Here is a 20,467-nt window from a genome sequence, read left to right as displayed (position 1 = left end):
GATGAATTTACATAAAGTGACCATTAAAAGACTTTGAAATAAGATGAACAGTATACAAGCAATTTCAAAATATACCCATAACCCTCTATTTCTTGAACAATCAAAAGTGTGTCTTCTGAGGTGTGTCTTAATTCCATTTTGGAACAACCAGTTGAAGATAAACCTTATCTTTCAATAATCCTTCCTTCAACTTTTTACAGCTAATGTTGGGGTCAGGGGGTATTCTTTGGGATAACCAGAGCAGTTCTTCTTTTCCTTTCTGTACTGGCTGATATTGTCTTAGAATAATCAACAAAAGCCAAGCCTAAGGCCAAAGCAGAAACTTTTAAGTAACCCACTTTGATAGAAAAGACAGCTTTTTCCCTTATATGGAAGGATACATTTAAAAAATTGTTTCAGTAGATTTGTCTCTTTGGACCACCTCAGCTAGACTTTTACAAAGATTCTTTTTAAAAACAAAAAACTGGTACTGGAATTTGAATTCAGGGCCATAAACTTGGAGAACTTGCTCCCTTGCTTGCAAGGCTAGCACTCTACCAATTGAGCCATGCCGGTAGCCCAAGATTCAAGTTCTTGTTACCAGTAGTAATGTTAGGTATCAGTTTTGTATGTTTCTTGCTGATGAATTAAGGAACACTATGGAGTCTTTCTAGGTACATTTAAATGATATTAATTATTTAGGTATGTTAACTCTGTTTATTGCTATCAAATATTATATACTCTGATATAGCTTATTTGATGACATCACCCAGCATTTGAATAACCAAAAATTTATTGTATAATGTGATGGAGACTGAGGGCTTATGGATTACTCCATGAAGTATGTTGGCTTGCCTTTACCATCATCAACTTTTTACAATTAATGTTACTGGGGGAAAAAAAATAAACATATGCGTAAAGCTCTTACCTGGAAACATGATAGTTTTTTGATAATTCTTTTACATTTGCTGAGTACTTGCTTGCAAAACACAGGATAATTTGGGGCCTTATTGATCACGTGCTTTTCAAAGTTTTGTTTTGTTTTTCCCCCTCAAGTAGCTATGAACATACTCAGAATTCATCTAAAATGTGCCCTGGGGTGTAAATTAAGCAGTATCTTCTTAATCGAGTTCCATATGCATAATTTATGAATCATTTATTGGATACTTGAGATTTGTGTGTGGGTAAAGTTAAGAGGGAAAATATTAAGGCAATGAATGATAGAAATGGTGCTGAACTAGCTGTGGTAGCTCATAAACTATAATTCAAGCTCTGTGGAAGGTATAGGAGGATTTGAAGCCCAGGTTAAGAAAAAAAGCCCAGAGATACTGTCTGAAAAATAACTAAATCAGAAAAGGATAGAGACATGGCTCAAGACTTGAGTTTAATCCTAGTATTAAAAACAAGAGAGAAAAAGAAATGGTGCTGTGAATTTGGTGACTTTCCAAACTTTTTATTGTTCTAGAACTTTCTTGATTTGGACCGTATTTTTTACAGTTGAGTCCTTAGCTGGAACTTGGAAACCTTTTTGGTATGTAGGAAGTGATTTCCTCTGCCAGGGAATTTGACCTGTTTATCAGTATTTGGGGAAATTCCTGGAATGTTCTTTCTTCCGCTTACCCTCTCTGCACTGCTGTATCTTTTGTCAGAAGTCTTGTCTTCTGATCATAGTTCCCACAGTGTTTCTCTTGCTAGCTCACCCTGGCTGGAAGTAATCTACTGTCTAAAACTTACACACTGCATCTTACCTTTTCTTTTTTTGTTTTGTTTTGTTTTGTTTTGCCAGTCCTGGAGCTTGGACTCAGGGCCTGAGCATTGTCCTTGGCTTCTTTTTGCTCAAGGCTAGCACTCTGCCACTTGAGCCACAGCGCTACTTATGGCCTTTTCTATATATGTGGTGCTGAGGAATTGAACCCAGAGCTTCATGTATACAAGGCAAGCACTCTTGCCACTAGGCCATATTCCCAGCCCCTGCCTTTTCCTTATTATTAGGTGACTCATTTGTTCTCCCTCCCCAAGTTATTACTGTGTACATTAATACATTTTCAACAAATGTTTGGCTCCTGAACCATTTCCCAGGCCTATCTACACTCTGTTGTAAAAATCCAGTTTTAAACAAGAAACTTGCTAAATCAATTTAGGAAGGGAACTCTTCCCCCCAACCCTCCCCCTATTCTAATTAGTTTCCTCATCCTTTTACTAATAAATGTCCCTCAGGGGATGACTGACACCTTGGTTGTTAACAAGTGTCTTTGGTTAGGTCAGGTTAGCCAGAATCCCCCCTTTCTCCCCAGATATTTTCTCTTTTATAATTTTCTATCCATTGATCTCGATCCTGTTTGTTGGCTAGATCTTCCCTCTTACCCCTGCTATGTTCACAGGTAAAATCAGTCTCTCTCCCCAGATGCAGAATTCCACCACAGTGGTCCTGATACCCACAAATCAGTAAAATGTGCCCTCCTGTGCTTTCACAGGTATTACTAAAACTTTAATAGTAGCCACTTCCAATATCTGTGCTTGGTACAGACATTGATGTCTTATCTATGTAAAACAGAGACAAATTCTGGACATACCTATATGCCCTAAGGGGGCTCACTTGAAGATAGTGCCAAATACAGAGCTATGACATTTTGGACAGTGTCCCCTCCTGTTGTTTGCTACTGCAAATGACTTAATGTTGTTTGGGCCTGAGTCTTGGGGAACACCTGGAGGACTCCAAGATTTGGGGGTAGTAGTGGCATTTCAGATGTAATTTTATTTTTTAACAAATTTAGTGCAACTTTGGGTACCAGTGAATGGTCTGGCAAGCCTGGAAAATGTGATAGTTCAGAACAGTTTCATGGGGCTTATGGCATGTGAGTGGAGAAGTGCTCATGATCGTATCTCTTGATGTGCTTTTAGAGCAGTTTTAGATGTGTGGGGGGTTTGGGGAAGAAATATCCTAGTTTTTCTCCACAGGAATGAGATGTCTGCTAAGTTCTTTGCTTGACCTTGTGAATATGAAGGCTTAACAGGTTGTTCTGCATCATCTAGCCTTTAAAAAAATCTTTAATATTAGATATTTTTGGTCCAAGTAGTGATGAAATTAAGCAGATTCATCTCTTAACAACACAGTTCTTGGTGCTGCTCAAATTTGTGCAGCAAATTAGTGTCTCATAATGGTGATTTGGCCTCATTATCCTGGTAATTTTAATTTGAAAAGTTCAGGGCAGAGATGCTTTCTTAGAAATGGCCATGATTCAGAATACATTAAATGATGTATTTTTTTCCTGCAGTGTTTAACACACAGATTTTTGCTTAAATCATTTTGTTGGTAAAGTAGCAAGAGTCCTAGTGTTCTACCTGTCATTTTAAAAAACCCCAAACATTGGCATATGGCTGCAAATGTACAGTGGATCTAAAAATATATGTCTATTTTAAAAGCTAGCACTGTTGCTATTAGTGATACAATTTTAAATACAGGGTCTGCAGTTCCCAGAAGGTATCCAGCCACTCCTGTCTTCTGTCACCCCAGTAGGCTATGGTCCAGGTCCTATTGCTCAGATACAGCTATTAAATAACCTTGACAGCTCTGCGTGTGTGTGTGTGTGTGTGTTGTGTACGTGTGTGTGTGCGTGCGCGCGTGTGTGTGCATGTGTGCATGTGTGCTGGTATTGGGCCTTGAACTATCCTTTAATCTGGGTGTGTTCCCTTAGTTTTTTTTGCTGTCCCTTAGTTTTTTCTGCTCAAGGCTGGTGCTCTACCACTTGAGCCATAGCTTTACTTCCAGCTTTTTGGTGGTTAATTTGAGACAAAATTCTCAGGCATTTCTGCCTGGGCTGGCTTCCATCTGCAATCCTCTTATCTCAGCTTCCTAAGTAGTTAGGATTATAGTCATTAGCTGGTGCCCAGCTTAACCTTGGTAACTTTTGTTCTCATTTGTGATGTAGAATTCATCTCCCCTCCCTCTGACCCTATCTCTTAGCTATTTTACAAAAACACCAAGCCTCAGAAGGCTGAAGCAGGAGGATCCTGAGTTTAGGGCCAGACTGGGCTACAAAGTTAGACCCAATCTCGAAAAACTCCTACCAAACTAATTTACCTGTTTTGCTGGCAACTCTTCATTTATTTATGCTATTTTAGAAACTGCCAGAGACTAGAATTATTCTAAGAATCAAAGACTATAACCTCCTACAATACATTACTTGGTACAGTACAACCAGTAAATGAAAATTTGTAATAATATGATTAGTGGTCACCTCATAGATCTTGAGAATCTGGGAAAAGAAGGAATTTCATTAACCTTGTATTAATGTGATCCTTCATTTTATAGGGCTTCTTACCATTTATATTCCGCTTTGTATTGAGAGTTTTTATTTTGTTTTGTTTGCAGTTTCAAGGTTTGAACTCAGGGCCCTATGCTGCTAGACAGGTACTCTATACCACTTGCCATGCTTCCAGCCAGTTATTTTATTTATCCTTCTTCTACCTTCCTCCTTCCCCCATTTATTTGTATTTTTATTTGTATTTATTTGCATGCCACTCAGAAGATCCCATTTTTCTAATTGTTTCAATTAAATTTTTTTCATAAGTGGAACAATTGATTTTTTGGTAATGAAAACAAGAATCGGCACCCATTTAAGTAGTTCTGTGGCAGTTGTAAGCCCTTTTGCATTAATGGTCTTTTATCTTTCAGAGGAGAAAAGGCCATTTTTCTGGCTTTCTTGTTAGCAGTATTTTAATTATTTTATATTTGCATTCCTTTTCCAAAATCACTTTGGGTCTACTATGAAGTAATCAAAAGGTCAGGACTGAGAAAGCTATCGAAATACTGTGATGGGTACAACAGAAGAGGTGACAAGCAGATAATACACGTGAAATGTCATGAATCTCAAAATATTTAACTGAAATGCTCCAGAACCTAAGCACTCTGAACACTCACATGACATTTCCACTTGTGATCTCATGTGATAGGTCACAGTGAGGAGGCAGGCATGCTGACAGTATTGTATAAAATTACTTTCAGGCCATGTATGTAGGACATGTGAAACAAATTTCACATCTTGATTTGTGTATGCACATATTCCAAGATCTGAAACACTTTAGATCTTGGTGATGACGTGTACTGGCTGGAGAACAGGAACCATTCTACTTCTGCCTGGTCCTAGTTACAGGTTCATCTCATGGCTGAGAGCTGCTGGAACCATTTTGAAAACCCTTCTTGCTGTCTGTTTCTTTAAGACAGGCTGTGAAGTGGAAGCCATTCTCACTGCTTGATTCTTGGATAATGAGTTAATGTCTAGGTAGGCACTCCCTTCCCCCATTTGCAAGAATTGCTTTAATAAAAAAGTTAGAAATCCTATTGTTGAGAGAACTACTGATGGCAGTTTACTGTCTTTTGTTTTCCCTAATCACATTTTTTTTAAGGTTTTATATTTTTTTTCTTCTTTATTGTCAAAGTGAAGTACAGAGGGGTTACAGTTTCATATGTAAGGCAGGTACATTTCTTATCCAAATTGTTACCTCCTCCCTCATTTTACCCCCGCCTCCCCCTCCCCCTCCCCTCCCCCCCATGAGTTGTACAGTTGGTTAACACCATAAGGTTTTGTAAGTATTGCTACTGCATTGGTTTGTCTTTTTATCTTTTGTCTCTTGATTTTGGTGTTCCCTTTCCCTTTCCTAATTCCAATACATGTGTATAAAATATCCAGGATATTAAAATCAGTTACAGTGCTATCAGGAGTGAAACCACATGAAAGGAATACTGAAAAAGAAGGAAAAAAAATAAGGGCATGGTTTCACATGACAGTGATATTCCACTTGTTTCCATAACTTGAAGTTCATTTCACTTAGCATCATCTTATGTGTTCATACTGGCATAGCTCTTGAGCTATTGCAATCTTCTGCTAGGACTATTCTAGACATGTACTAATTATTCCCTATGAGGGAAACCATACAGTCCATGTTTCTTTGGGTCTGGCTTACTTCACTTATGATGTGTATGATTTTTTCCAGGTTCTTCCATTTCCTTATGAATGGGGCAGTATCATTCTTTCTGATAGAGGCATAGAATTCCATTGTGTATATGTACCACAGTGATTTGTCTTTTTATCCTTTGTCTCTCAATTTTGGTATTCCTTTTCCCTTCCCTAGTTCCAATACATGTATATACAATATCCAGGGCACTAAGATCAGTTATAGTGATAGCAGGGGTAAAACTTCCCTAATCATTTTTAAGAAATCTACCTACACTTGAGACCACATATAACCCTTGTATGTTACCCTGTTTTCACTAGCACAATTGCATCCTGCACAATTTGGTATTTATTGTCTGTTACATCAGAATTCTATGACTGATAATTCAGCTTTGGGTATTTTTCTTTAAAAAGAAATTATAGGCAGGTGTGGTAGCTCACACCTATAATTCTAGAACCAAGGAGGCTAAAACAGGAGGCTCATGAGTTTGAGACCAGCCTGGACATACAAGACTCTATTTCTAAAGCCCAAACAACAATCAGCATGAACTGTGATGTTTTCTTTTTTTTTTTTTTTGCCATTAAATTCTTGGTGTAAATGTTTTTATTTTAATTGTGGTGAAATACATATAACATAAAATTCACATCTCAACCAATTTTTTAAAGCATACAGTTTAATAGTAAGTACATTTGTATTGCTGTGTAGCCCATTTTCAGAACTGATAGGAATGCTTTTGTCTGCTAATTTTTATACACATTTCTGATACCTCCTTAAAGATGGAAGGTTCTCAGCAGTGGAATTATTGAACGAAATGGCCTGCATTTGTAAAAGATCTTGGTACATAAGCCTAGTTGCTTTCCAGAAAGCCTGTATTGATTTCACACTCCTTCCAGCATTCTTTGAGAGGTTTTTCTTTTTGTTAAGTTACCATCTTCTGGGAACCATCTAAGTGGATGATGCTGGTAGCCGCTTTGTCAGGTCTCACTGGGGCCTACTAAGACCTTGAAGAGGCTGAGAGGTCTTTCTGTAGCCCTTCTCTTTTGAACTTCCCAGCTGTCTGCACATCTCAGACCATTTCCATTTTCTTTCTACCAGGATACAGTGTCAGTGGCTTTTCCACAGCTGAGTCAGATCAAGTTCATGGTCAGAAAAACACTCAGCTGGCTTCCAGTTGCATCTGTAACTGCCGTCTTTAATGCATGGTGAGGCTCACAGACATCATGGAGGATCATAGGCCTGTTGGAGCTGGGAAGGTCCCCAGACTACTCTGTCCAGGCTTCTTTGAATAAAGATACCAAAGGCCCTGCAGTCATTATGGAACTTACCCCAAGTTTGCACAAGTTGTTGGTGGAGCTTTGTTTTCCTGCTCTGCCAGCATAGTCTCTGTCTGTACTTGATGGGCATGAGAGCTCTAAATGATACGTTTGTGTCTGGTTTTATGCACAGTCCAAAGGTTAGGCTCATGCATCTCTGAGGCTTTTTCTGAGGTGGAGAATAGTACAGAAATGTAAGACTCTGCTTCTCTTGTGAACCAGCTTGTTCTGGTCTTTGTTTTCACTTCTGAGCACTGAGGACTGCAGTTGAAATCTGACCTTCATCAAGGACATGTTCTTCTACTATAGTGAATGGGATTGTTGTATGAGTGTCCTCCAAGGTGTAGACAATTCTTCTGGTGCTTTACTGTGATGCCTGACTGAATTTTCTGTCATTCTTCTGGAAGCATGTGCTTGTACATAGAAGTAGTATGCATGTGCTTGCTCCACTTTAAACTGGAGGGCCTTGGAGTCCAAAATACTGTTATCTGGGTCCTCCCACCTATCTTTTTCTTTTTATTGGTTGTGTGACTTGAGCTCAGGGCCTGGGAACTGTGCTTAAGGTCTTTTGCTCATGGCTAGCACTCTACCGCTTGGGCCACAGTGCGACTTCAGGTTTTTGAGTGGTTAATTGAGATAAGAGTTTCATCAGGACTTTTATGCCCAGGCTGGCTTCGAATGGTGATTCTTAGATCTCAGCCTCCTGAGAAGCTAGGGTTATAGGTGTGAGCCACCAACACCCAGCTTGGATCCATCCTTTAGAGATTATGATTTAATGAAGGAGTGCACGAGTAGTGGAATTTTTCTTTAAAGCTTCTCGATTGATTCGCCTATGTAACAAACTTGACATCCCTTGTCAAGAATATGTGATTGTCTCATAATTCCTTTCCAATGAGGGAAAATTTCTTTTTTTTCCCCTGGTGGTACTAGGATTTGAACTGAGGTACTACTTGAGCCATATCCCAATTTTTTATTGTTTTTCAGGTAGGATATCTACTTTTTGCCTAAGGTTGTGTTGGTCTTGGGCCATAATCTCCTACTTTGGCCTCCCAAATAGCTAGGATTGCAGACTTACACCACCATGCTCAGCGTCTTTGTGAAATAATACTTCACTAACTTCTTCTTTTGTGTGTGATGGAGAAGTATGGGCTAGACTTAAACCAGGATCCTTATATCTTTGCATTGATGTGTGCCACCACACCCAGCCATATTTATCCTAATTTTCCAAACATTAAGAATAATATTTCTAATATATTACAAACATACACAATTGCTGGGTGTTGTGGTACACTGCCTGCAGTCCTAACTAAGACATGAAGGCAGGAGGCCACTACATCTGAGAAGTTTAAGGCTAGTCTTTCTTTTAAGACTTCATCTCTTAAAGATAAAAAGTAACAACCAACAACAACAACAAAACACCAATGTGTGTTTCTACAGTTCCTTCCTTACCTTTAAAAGACAACTGCTTTTGTCTTTCTTGCTCTTTTGCTCACTTCCCCCACCCCTCTTTTAGACAGGATCTCAAAATGTATTCCCAGGATGTCTTTAAACTCTCAATCCTGCCTTAGCCTCCCTGTATTGAGATTACAGATAGCTCCATTACACCCCGCTTCTTGCTTTGTTTCTATAGTACATAAATAAAAAACCATGTATTCACCTGTCCTCCCTAGAATTGAACAAGTGAAAGAGGCTTTTTATTTTCCACTTAGTTAAGAACAATGGAAGAACATTCTAATGTACATTACTATCTAAAGAAGTCTGATTGTTTCCATCAGATAGACTACAAAAGTAGAATCACTACTTCAGATATATGTATTGGTCATTTGTAATTATTTTACTTTGGAGACTGTGTGTGTGTGTGTGCGCGCGCGCGATAGTTGGCCTTTAGTAAGGCAGCATGTGTTTCTTACTGAATTGTCACAACTTACATTGTTGTATATTTTAAGACTACCACTCATGTATGTTTTAAAAATATTTTCCTGGTTCATTTTCCACTTAATTAGGTTATAATGTTTTATGACTCACAGAAGTTTTTCGTTTTCTGAAGTTAAATTTGTATATTTTTCCACTGTGACTTATTTCACTGTGTTTTAAAAATATTTTATTAAAATAAATATAATTTATATACTACACAACTCATCTATTTAAAGTTTAGAGTTCACTGCTTTTTTAGCATTTTTACAGAGTTGTGCAACTATTACCATGGTCTAATTTTAGAACATTTTACATCTTAAAAACAAAGAACCCCTATACTGAATAGTAACTATTCCTTGTTCCTTCCTTTATTTTCTAGCCCCACATATCCTGGCTCTATAGATTGCCTGTTTTGAGCATTTCATATAAGTAGAATTATATATCCTGTCTTTTGTGTTTTTACTTTTTTTAAGGGAATGTGTCTCATGGATTCACCTATGTTGTAGTATTATTCAGTATTTTGCTGTTTTTATTACCAAATCATATCTTACTGTCTTTACTGTATTTCCTTTAGCTATTTTTTAAGTTTATATTTGGGTTATTTCTACTTTTGTCTATTATGAGTAATTCTGCCATGAATATGTACTTTTATATGCATGCATATTTCCATTTGTTTGGGGGTAGATACCTAGTAGTGGCACTAATGGGTCATATGGTATCTTTATGTTTAACCTTTTAAGGTATTGCCAAATTATTCTACAATAACTATTACTTTGCATCATCATAAGCTAAGAATGAGGTTTCTAGTTTGTCTACATCTTTGCTAACACTTATCATTGTCTGGCTTTTTAAATGATAGCTATCCTTGTACATGTAAATAGTATCTTAACATATAGATAGTATCTTATTGTAGCTTTGTTAAATTACCAGTATTTTTCTATTTGGGCCTAAGTTCTTCATCAGACAATGTATTCCATTCTGTTACTTCTTTTTCTGCTTTCTTAATAATACTGAGTACAAGATTTATTATTTATTTAGTGTTGGTATTGGGTTGAACTGAGATCCTGGAGACTAATGCTCTACTACCTGAGCCACATCTTTCTGGATCTTTGCTGGTTAATTCGAAGAGTTTAGCAGGCTTTTCTGCCCTGTCTGGCTCGAACCATGGTCCTCAGGATCAGTTTCCTGAGTAGCTATATTTCTAAGCATGAGCCACCAGCACCTGGCAAATTTTCCATTTTTCTGTAGTCAAATTTAATATTTTGTCTTTTTTAATGTCATGCTAAGTAACAATTGCCTAATCTATTGTTACATAGATATATTCCATATTTCTTTTGAGAATCCTTTAGCTTTAACTCTTACATTTAGGCCTGTGATCCATTTTGAGTTAATGTTTTTATGTATGGTGTGAGGTGGGAACTGAGTTTGTTACTTTATATGTGTGTACTAGTAGTTCCAGAGCCATTTATTGAAAAGATTTCTTTTTTTTTTTTTTTTTGGCCAGTCCTGGGGCTTGGACTCAGTGCCTGAGCACTGTCCCTGGCTTCTTCTTGCTCAAGGCTAGCAGTCTGCCACTTGAGCCACAGCGCCACTTCTGGCCATTTTCTGTGTATGTGGTGCTAGGGAATCGAACCCAGGGCCTCATGTATACGAGGCAAGCACTCTTGCCACTAGGCCATATCCCCAGCCTTGAAAAGATTTCTTTTCCCAAATCACTGCTGTGTCCTAAACCAGCCCTATTGCTACCCTTTCTCTTTGCTCATTCTCTTCCTTCTGCCCTAGGTCAGGATCTTCTTCCCAGAACTGACCTCAGATATGACCTTTTTCTCATTTTACTCATTGTGGCTTTATATCTTCCTTTGTCTGTGTTTAGCCTTGTACTGTATTTCTTTGTTCTGGTCCTGCAAAAGTCCTGTCTTTACTTTGGTCTTTGTCTGCTCCCCCTTGGGATTCCTGAAAACAGGATCCAATCATTTTTTCAGGATCCATTCACTTTCTTTGTCTTGGCAATGGAGCACAGACATGAAACTGTTAGAACAAGCAGGGTTATAGTGCTCTGCATTCATTGGCTACATGTGATTCATTGGAAATACTAATGGACACATGTGAAATTTAGATGCAATGCTACCTTTGTACTTTTCTAGATACCTCCTTATATCTAGAGACATGGATGTTTAAGATTAAGATTCAACCTCTCTCTGAGTGCTTTGTTGTCATCAGGCAGTGAGTAAAGGGGAGGATACTTTGGACTGGGTTTGTCTGTAGCCTCTCCTTGCTTTCCTGTGCTCTTGCCACATTCTCATTTTCTACAGTTTTTTTTAAGGTTTTGTTGCCTGTTTCCTGCCGCCTGCAGTTAATGATGGCTGAAGGTTTTATCCAGTCACACTTTTCAGCAGTGTCAGCTGCACCCTGTGGTGGTGTCAGATGGTGGCTGGAATAAACCCAGGGCCATGCTCAGAAATGAATGTTTTCCCTCAAAGAAAATAGGCGGGGGTGTGGGTCAGCAGTGGTGGAAATCTCGTTTTGATCATTTGTGATTCAGGGAAACACAGGAGCCCTTGGAGGCCATTTGATCTGTGCCTCACTTTAATGAACATTTACACGTGAAGTAGAAATAGATGAGAAGACGGTTGTTCCTGCTTGAATCCTCAAATTTGTTGTGAAACGTGTGTGTGTGTGTGTGTGTGTGTTGGAATGGCTGATTGTCTCCCGGGCCCAGCAACAAGGATGTACAAAGCCAGGAATGAGAAACTAAGGTGAACACACAACAGTGTTCACCGGGAAAAGCTAGAGTGTCTCACCAGAATCTTCATTGCCAGGACAGTAGGTATTGAGCTCAGTAAACTGCTTGAGCAGTGCTCATCTAGAGTAGCAAGCTGTGTCACTCAAGGAATCCTTTCTATTTGCAGGGCTTCTGAAATATATAATTTAAGAAAGCTCTTCAAAGGAGATGTGATTTTCTTGTCATTTTCTATACCAGGAAAATCTTCCTTGCTGGTCCGACGTAGGTCCCGTGTGCTACTCTAGAGCTCCCTTTTTGAAAAGCCTGGAGAACTGAAATTTCTGCCCTGAGTCAGGAGCTTGGGAGACACTATTGTCCCTGAGACATGAAGTCCTGACAAATATATAATCCAACTTTGTCCCAATCATGGTCACATTGTTTGGATCCATATTCCGGTATAGATGCTTAGGTGGATTACAGATATTTGCTCATTGAGGAGATGCAGTACAGCACTTCTCTTATGAGCTGTTAGGCACTTGCACATTTACGCTCCCTCGAAATTTCCACACTGAAATCTTAAACCCCACTTGTCTAGCATTGGCAGGTGGGCTTTCCCATGATGAGGTTTAGGTCAACTCAAATGGAGAGACCCCAAGGGCTCAGCATCCTCTTTTAGTCAGGGGAAGATACAATGAGAAAACCCTATCTCAGGCACTAGATGTCCTGGCACCTCAACCCTGGACCTTTTAGCCTCTAAACTATGAAAAACAAGTTGTGGTTTTAGCCACCAAATGTGTGGCAGTGTTACAGCGTTCTGAACTGACTACATCATAAGGGCAAGGATAATTTCAGTGAGATGGAGGCTGTAAAATGTAGGGATGTGGTTGCAGTTTCTTTGGGCTCCTCTGTTTTGCAGCCCATCTTCATCTTCCTTCATCTGACTTAGTGACCACAAATGGATTTCCACGATGTAGATCTCCTTGGTTCTTTATCCCCAGCCAGATGCCCTGCAGTGGGATTCCACACTCAGCTCTGTGTTTTCTGGCAAGCATGTGGCATCTTGATGTTCAGCTCTGCCCTCCTGCAAGGCTTTGTTCCCTGTGAACAGGACATGAAAGCAGCATAACACAGCAGGTTCCAATTCTAGCGCTGCCACCAGCTACTTGGGTTATTCATCTTCTCTTGGTTTGCACATGATTCGTGTGAAATGATTAAAATGCTGTGTGTGTGTAATTGCTCTGCCAAGGAAGGCAGCTCCCAGAGCTAATGATGGCAATGAAAAGGTCTGAGAAAGCAATAGTCCTTGGCAGTAAAGACAAAGAGCAGAAAGGTAGGATGCCTGGTGGTGCCCTGCCTGGGTAATTTGTGATGGTCCTAAGTACTGTGTATGGAAATGAGAGACCAGGAGTTGTGATGCTGATGGAGATGTATTCCAAAATGGCCCAGATTTGTTCCCCACAAGAACAAGAACAAAGCTCTGGTGGAAGTGAAGATGACATTTGCACTGTGCTTGAAGCTGTGTGTAAGAGCTGTTTTTCTGCAGGTAAGTGATCAGGTCAGTACTTTGGGTGGAAGCCTTTATGTCTTGTAATTCTTGAGCATCCTTTACATTGCTTATAAAAGCCACACTCAGACATACTGTCAGGATGACACAGCCATTATTTTTCTGTCATTGAAACAGATTGTTGTTTACCAGATGAGGTAGATAGCTTATACTTGGGACTCTATTACACCAGAAATGTGTATCCTGTACAACAGAGTCTCACAATGTGAGAAGCATTCAAGGGCAGACACTGGCTGTGAGATGACCACGGTTAGCCATGTGGCCTCCTTGAGGAGAAGGCACAGCAGGCTGCAGGTGTGGTCATGGTGCCCAGTTATGACTCCACTGTAATATGGAGAGGGTATTGTTTGAGAATACAGCATGGATTCTGTCTTGGCAAGTGTAGTGTTTAACAACAACTTTCACTGTAACATTCAGATATTGAGGACCTTTTATAATCACAAGAAAATATATTGTATGCTAGGAATCTCTCCTGTGTCAACCAAAAATGATTATGGACTTTAATCTCTTTATTGAAAATTCAATAAGGATTTCTTTTATTGAAAACATTTTACTATAATTTACAATTTTTTCCACTATACAGTTTTTATTAGAGCCAGATGTGTACATTGAGACTTGAATATGTATGCATATATATTATATATATGTGTATATATACATACTCTCATATGTATAGATTAGCATTTGAATTTATGCAAGTAGGAGAGGCTCAGAATAAGTGACTTTTTGAAAAAGGTAGCCATGAATCTTAAAACAAGTTTGTGTTAAATGAATTTTAACTTGTTTACCACTTTAACTTGTTTACCTTCTCTTTTTTCCTTCATTTTTTTTTTTGTGTTGGTCCTGGGGCTTTAAACCCAGGGTTTGGCCTTTGTCCCTGAGCTTTTGTGCTCAAGGCTAGTGTTCTACCACTTGAGCCATAGTTTCACTTCTGGCTTTTTGCTGCTTAATTGGAGATGAGACTCACACAGACTTTCTTGCCTGGGCTGACTTTGAACTGCCTCCTCGCCCTTGGCTCTTTTTCCTTCTTACTGCCTTAATGGAAAAATTCTACCTACTTGGGCTGTGTAGTATCCAGGAAAGCTGATCTGAGTTTGAACTCTTAAGTCCTGTTCTTAGACTAACTTTCCTAATCCTCGGTTTCCTCACTTGGAGAAGAAAACTAATCATTTACCGTATCAGACTTTTTGAGGATCGGATAGATGGTTTGTAGAGTACCTGGCCCAAAAAACATGTAGGAGCTAAACTGCTACTGCTGCCCCCTAACATCAAACACCTTCTACCATTGAGATCACAGAGGTCTCCTCCTACCCTCTGCTGACATCTCATACCTTATCCTCTCCTGATTTCTCTCTCCCCTGGAAGATGGAGGACACACCTGTTTAATACAGGGTATTTAGCATCTAATTGCTGAAGAAACCATTCAAATTGTTGATATCTGGGTTTGAGTTTATAAACTCAGGCATGGCTTTGTGGGTACATTGGCCCACGTGTGGGGCTTACCAGATAGGCCTTCATTTCCTGTACTATGTATTGCTCCTTTCCAAAAGCCTTATGCTTATTTAGTTCTTGTTCCTAGCCTAGCTTTTGCTCAAAGTGATAAAGATCAACTAGTGAGAAGCAAGTGACCAAGCATGGGAGAGACGTGAGAAACAATCCACAGGCAAACTAGCTGATACCAAATATGTTAGGGCTGAGTCTGGAGCAACCACCCAGAATTTGGCCAAGGACGGCTCTTGATGGCCCCTGAACTGTGGAGAATTCTGTCAGAGAGAGATGATGAATGGGCTATTACCAGGGAATCACCCATTAAATAGTTTGTGGAATCTTAAGTAATCAAAGAGTAGTAACCAATTCTTTTGAGGAAGGAGGGGAAAAAAAAGGCATACCTGTACTGTGAAATCTGAGTCACTGAAGCATTGGCATCTTGTTCATAGATTTGCCTGTGGGCACACAGAAGAGAAAAAATTAAGACCAGTGGAGCCCCACGTTTCTCCTAAAATGAGAAAGAAATTTGTAGCAGATTGCTTAAGAGAATCACATTTTTGCTTGTGTTTGACACCATTTTGTTATTTTTGAGGTTGACTTTTCCTTGTGTTTTCCTTCTACTCTGGAAATTCTTAGTCTGTGTGCCTTTTTAATGCTGGAGAGCTCTGAAAAGCACTTTCTCCCCCAGCTCTGCTATACTTGATGGCAGTTAACTTGGCAAGAGACTGTTCCAGGATCCCTTTCATCATAAGAGGACACTGTGAAGGTGGAGGTGGCTTTTGCTAGTGGTCATGTTTGTTTTTCCAAATAGCCTCAGAGTCACTCTGAGTTACTTAATTCTTCCTTTCACACAGAGCTTTCATGGGGTGCCATAAACATTTATTTTATATGGGTTTATTGAGTATCAGCCATGCATTGGGCTCTGAGCTCAGGATGAGGTAGCTATAAAGGTAAATAAATACTTGGCACTAATATTTGGGAACCTCCCAGTTTAGTGAGAGAGACTGATGAAGGTGAAAACATGGGGTGTAAAGAAGAGTGAGAATTTCCTAATGGAAGCCAAGACAGTGCGTGACACTGGAGGAGGATCTTAATGGGTGATCTTCCCAAACAGGAGCTTCCAGGGCTTGAGTTGGGAAGGGAGACTCCTCTACCCAATAGGGAAAGGAGAGCTCTCTATGACATCCAGAGGCATTGCAAATGTCCATCTGTGGGCCCCAGTCGCTAAAGCTCATAAGGCATAGTAGGGTCTGTAGCATGAGAGAAAAAGATAGAAATGCAGCCAGAGCCCCATCATGGAGCCAGAAAGAGTCATGACTCTTTTGGCAGTGGTTTCCCTTGACCCCTTTTTAAAAGCAGAAGAATGAAACAGGTTTTGGGTGGTGACAGCGGCTGTTTGCTACTGACTGTCCTGGGGTAGAGAAGACTGGCTGAGACTCTTGAAGTGATTCAAATGAAGTTTAATCATTTACCTCTGCAGTGAGGTGGCGGTAAGTTTGAGACAGGTTTAGGAAAAGGAGACTATAGGTTGCAGTGACACATTTCTATGTACATGAGAGGGAAGGGAAAAAAGGCAGAAGAGCTCAGGGCAAGTAATTTTTATCATGCACACACGGGGAACTATTTATGTAGCAGTTGGGAGAAATAAAGCACATGCTGGGCCCTGACCCCAGCTCTGCCTGATGATGGTCCATAGCTGGAGGCATCAGTATCTCTGCAGGCCCTCAGCTCACCCATTGCATGCCAGTTGGACATGCTCCTTAAGGGTCACAGCTTGGTTTTATGAATTCAGATTTTAAAAGTTGTGCCTCATGGTTTTACATTGTCTTACAATTTTCTTTTTGTGATATTTCCAAGGCAGGCATAGTTCCTGCCTTTTTGGTAAGAGCTCTTATGGCCCTGGCAGGTTGAATAATCAATCCCAGTTGGTCCTAAGACCCCAATGAATACTGTGTTGGAACTCAAGTGTTGAGCTGGCTTAGTAACTAAGATGTGGGCTTCTTTGACTTGGAATATATCTAGAGTCTTGGGTGCTCTATGAAACCTTGCTTTTGCAGAGTACCAGGGAGTTGCTGGCCTCGGGAAGAGAAGGATTCTAGTCATGGTATCTGAGGCAGATGCAATGAAGACCAAGTTGCTATAAAGAATAAAAAGTGTCTCTGAACTTTTGGAATTATAGTATTTGATAAGCTGCAAACAGAATCGGCAAACTTCCTCTGTTGTGAGCCAGACAGTAAAGTTTGGCTTTGAGGGCCTTGTAATCTCTGTTGCAGCTATTTGACTCTGCCCTTGTAGAGCAGTGTAGCCTTAGACAAAATGTATGGCTATGGCTGGGTTTCCATGCATTTTATTTCTTAAAATAACTTTTAGTGGCTTGATTTGGCCCCAGAGCCATGATTTACCATACCTGAAGTTGTGGAAACTTACTTCCTTTTTCCCTTGTATTAGACACATTGACAAACATTCTAAATCCTGAGGTGTGTATTAACCTCACCCTGTAGTTAATAGAAGTTACACAGCTAGTTAATGACAGGTTGGGATTTGAACATTGTTCTGATTCCAAAGCCTGGGTCAATTCCATTTCACTTCTTTTCCATCCAGAGCAGTACCCTCAGATCAGACTCCTCTCAGGAGGTACAAATGACTTCACAAGCATCAGCTCTCCATTGCTGTCACTTTTCTTCCTTGACCTTCAGTTAAAGACATTTTACCTGCTTCATTTGCTTCCTCCATAATGTATCATGGCATTGTTAACAGCACAACGTAGAGACCTCAATGTAGGTCCGGAGTGTGAAGACCCTTCTTACCATTTCTGTCTTGGATGAACTTTAACTTTTCATTTTTTCCCCCTTTCTTTCTCTTTCTCTTTTCTCCTGGGGTTTGAATATGGCTTCATGCTTGTTAGGCAGGCATTCCATGCCTAAGTCATTGACTCTAACCTTTTTTTTGTGCTGATTATTTTTTAGGTACACTCTTGTTTCCTCCCTGGGCGTACATCTGGATTGCAATCCTCACTGATTTTAGGCTTCTTGTCATAGTTAAGATGACAGGTGCCTGCCCCCAACCCTGTCCATTCTTTTTGATATGGAATGTCCTGTACTTTTCTCCCAGCCTGCTTGGAAACTCAGTGTTACTAATCTCAGCTTTCCACGTAGCTAAGATAACAGGGACACATCACTGTGTCCAGATATGGGTTGAGAAGAGATCTCACAAACTTTTCTGCCTAGGCTATAATCAAACCCCAATCCTTCTGATTTTAGGCTCCCAACTATCTAGGATTCCAGATGTGAGCCAATGGAACCTGGCAGAACTTTTACTTTATTTATACTATGTGTGTACATGTGTATACATACGTACATATGTACCAGTACTAGGGCATGAATTCAAGGCCTCAGTACCTGGCATAACTTATTTATTCTGTGTGTGTGTGTGTGTGTGTGTGTGTGTGTGTGTGTACGTACGTACGTGTGTATACGTACGTACACGTACCAGTACTGGGGCATGAATTCAGGCCCTAAATGTTGTCTCTTACTTTTTTCTACTCATGGATAGTGCTTTATGATTTGAGCCACACCTCCATTTCTCTGTTTTTCACTAGTTAACTGGAGATAAGAGTCTCATAGACTTTCCTGCTTGGGCTGACTGAGCCGTAACTATCAGACTTCAGATGCCTGAGTTGCTTGCCCTGGGGCTTGAACTCAGGGCCTGGGCAGTATCCCTGTGCTCCCCACCCCCACCCCCCTCCAAGGCTAGTGCTCTGCTACTTGAGCCACACGTGTTTTTTTTTTTTTTGGTTAGTTGGAGATAAGAGTCTGACAGATTTTCCTGCCCAAGCTGGCTTCAAATCATTTTCCTTAGTTTTCAGCCATATGCATAGACAGGAGCCACCAGCACTCAGCCTGAACTTTGATTTTTTTTTTAATTTATTTATTGTCAAAGTGATGTATAGAGGGGCTACAGTTTCATACGTAACGCAGTGGGTACATTTCTTATCAAACTTGTTACCTTCTTCATTTTTCTCCTACCTTCCCTCCTCCCCAATTCCTACCCCCCCCAAGTTATATAGTTCGTTTATACCATATTGTCTTGTAAGTGTTGTTGTTGTGTTAGTTCACCTTTTACCCTTTGTCTCTCCATTTTGATGTTCCCTTCTCTTCCCTAGTTCCAAAGGGTACCAAAACAAGTTACAGTGACATCAGGGGTAAAACCATAGAAAAACAAGAGAAAAAGGCATACTTTCACATAGGATGTTGAAAATAACAGCAACTGTGATAAACCATTTATTTCCATAACTTGGAGTTCATTTCTCTTAGCATCATCATCATATGTGTTCATATGAACATAGCTGTTGAGCTATTGTGATCTTCTAGGACTATCCTAGACATTTACTAAGTATTGCCAATGAAGGAAACCATAAGAACTTTGATTTTTTAAAATAAGTTGTTTCTTGGGGAATAGTTTTGGACTTACTGATAAGTTGCAAAGAATAATATAGAATTTACATATATAACAGTCAATTTCCTGTTATTAACCATAGGCAAAGTCCTATTATTTCCTATACTATATCTGGTAACTAGTGAATCAATAGTGACACCTACTAAAGTCTTCACTTTATTTATATTCCTTTAGTTTATAATTTTTTCTTCAAGCGTCCCATCTACACTGCCATGACACATTACATTTAGTTGTCATGTCTTTGTGGACTCTGGTTCTCTAACAGTGTTTCAGAATTCCTAGTTTGATGACCTTGACAGTTTCGTAAAATACTGGTATAGGGTTTTGTCCAGGGTCTGCTGAATGTCTGAAATCTTTCTCATGATTAGAGCGTTCCTGTATCCAAGATTTCTCTCTTTCCCATTTGTTTATATCAGATGAAGTCAAAGGTTGATTATTTTTCAGTTCTGTTATTCATCTTCTATGCCCCACTTGAGTGCCTAGTTGACTTGGTGACTTGGAATCAGTAGGGGCAGAGAAAGTAAGTTGCAGCCTCTGAGACCTAACTCCATACAATGTGCTGAACCCAGTACCTGAAACGAAGAGAAAGCATTCCTGTACTTCCCTCCCCTAAGGTATGCAAATGTCTTGACCTTGTGGGTAAATTTTTCTGACCAGACTCTGCTTCTGGATTTTGTCTGAAATTTTTAGCATTGAAGCAGCGCCACCTTGTGGTACATACTGAATTAACATTGTAGTCTTAAGAACAGTTTCTGGATTCTGTGATTCTGTGATTCTGTGTGTGTGTGTGTGTGTGTGTGTGTGTGTGTGTGTGTGTGTGTGAGAGAGAGAGAGAGAGAGAGAGAGAGAGAGAGAGAGAGAGAGAGAAAGACTTGAATTCAAGGCCTAAGTGCTGTCCCTGAGCTTTTGTGTTCAAGGCTAGCACTGTTCCAGTTGAGTCACAGATCAACTTCCAGCTTTTTGGTGGTTAATTGGAGATAAATGTCTGTGGGATTTGTCTGCGCTGGCTTCCAGCCTTGATCCTCAGATCTAGCATCCTGAATAGCTAGGATTACAGGCATGAGCCACTAGCACTTG

At 39.9% G+C, this 20,467-nt stretch overlaps 1 protein-coding gene across 15 annotated transcripts in view; it reads left to right on the top strand.

Moving 5' to 3' along the window:
* The window catches only part of Tanc1 (tetratricopeptide repeat, ankyrin repeat and coiled-coil containing 1), a 235,544-nt gene that overhangs the window by 118,091 nt on the left and 96,986 nt on the right, over positions 1–20,467 (top strand). The gene's annotated exons all lie outside the window — the stretch shown is intronic.

Source organism: Perognathus longimembris, chromosome 4 (assembly GCF_023159225.1).
Source record: "Perognathus longimembris pacificus isolate PPM17 chromosome 4, ASM2315922v1, whole genome shotgun sequence".
Taxonomy (NCBI): Eukaryota; Metazoa; Chordata; class Mammalia; order Rodentia; family Heteromyidae; genus Perognathus; species Perognathus longimembris.
The sequence above is the reverse complement of the archived record's forward strand: the minus strand, read 5'-3'. Positions and strand labels throughout refer to the sequence as shown.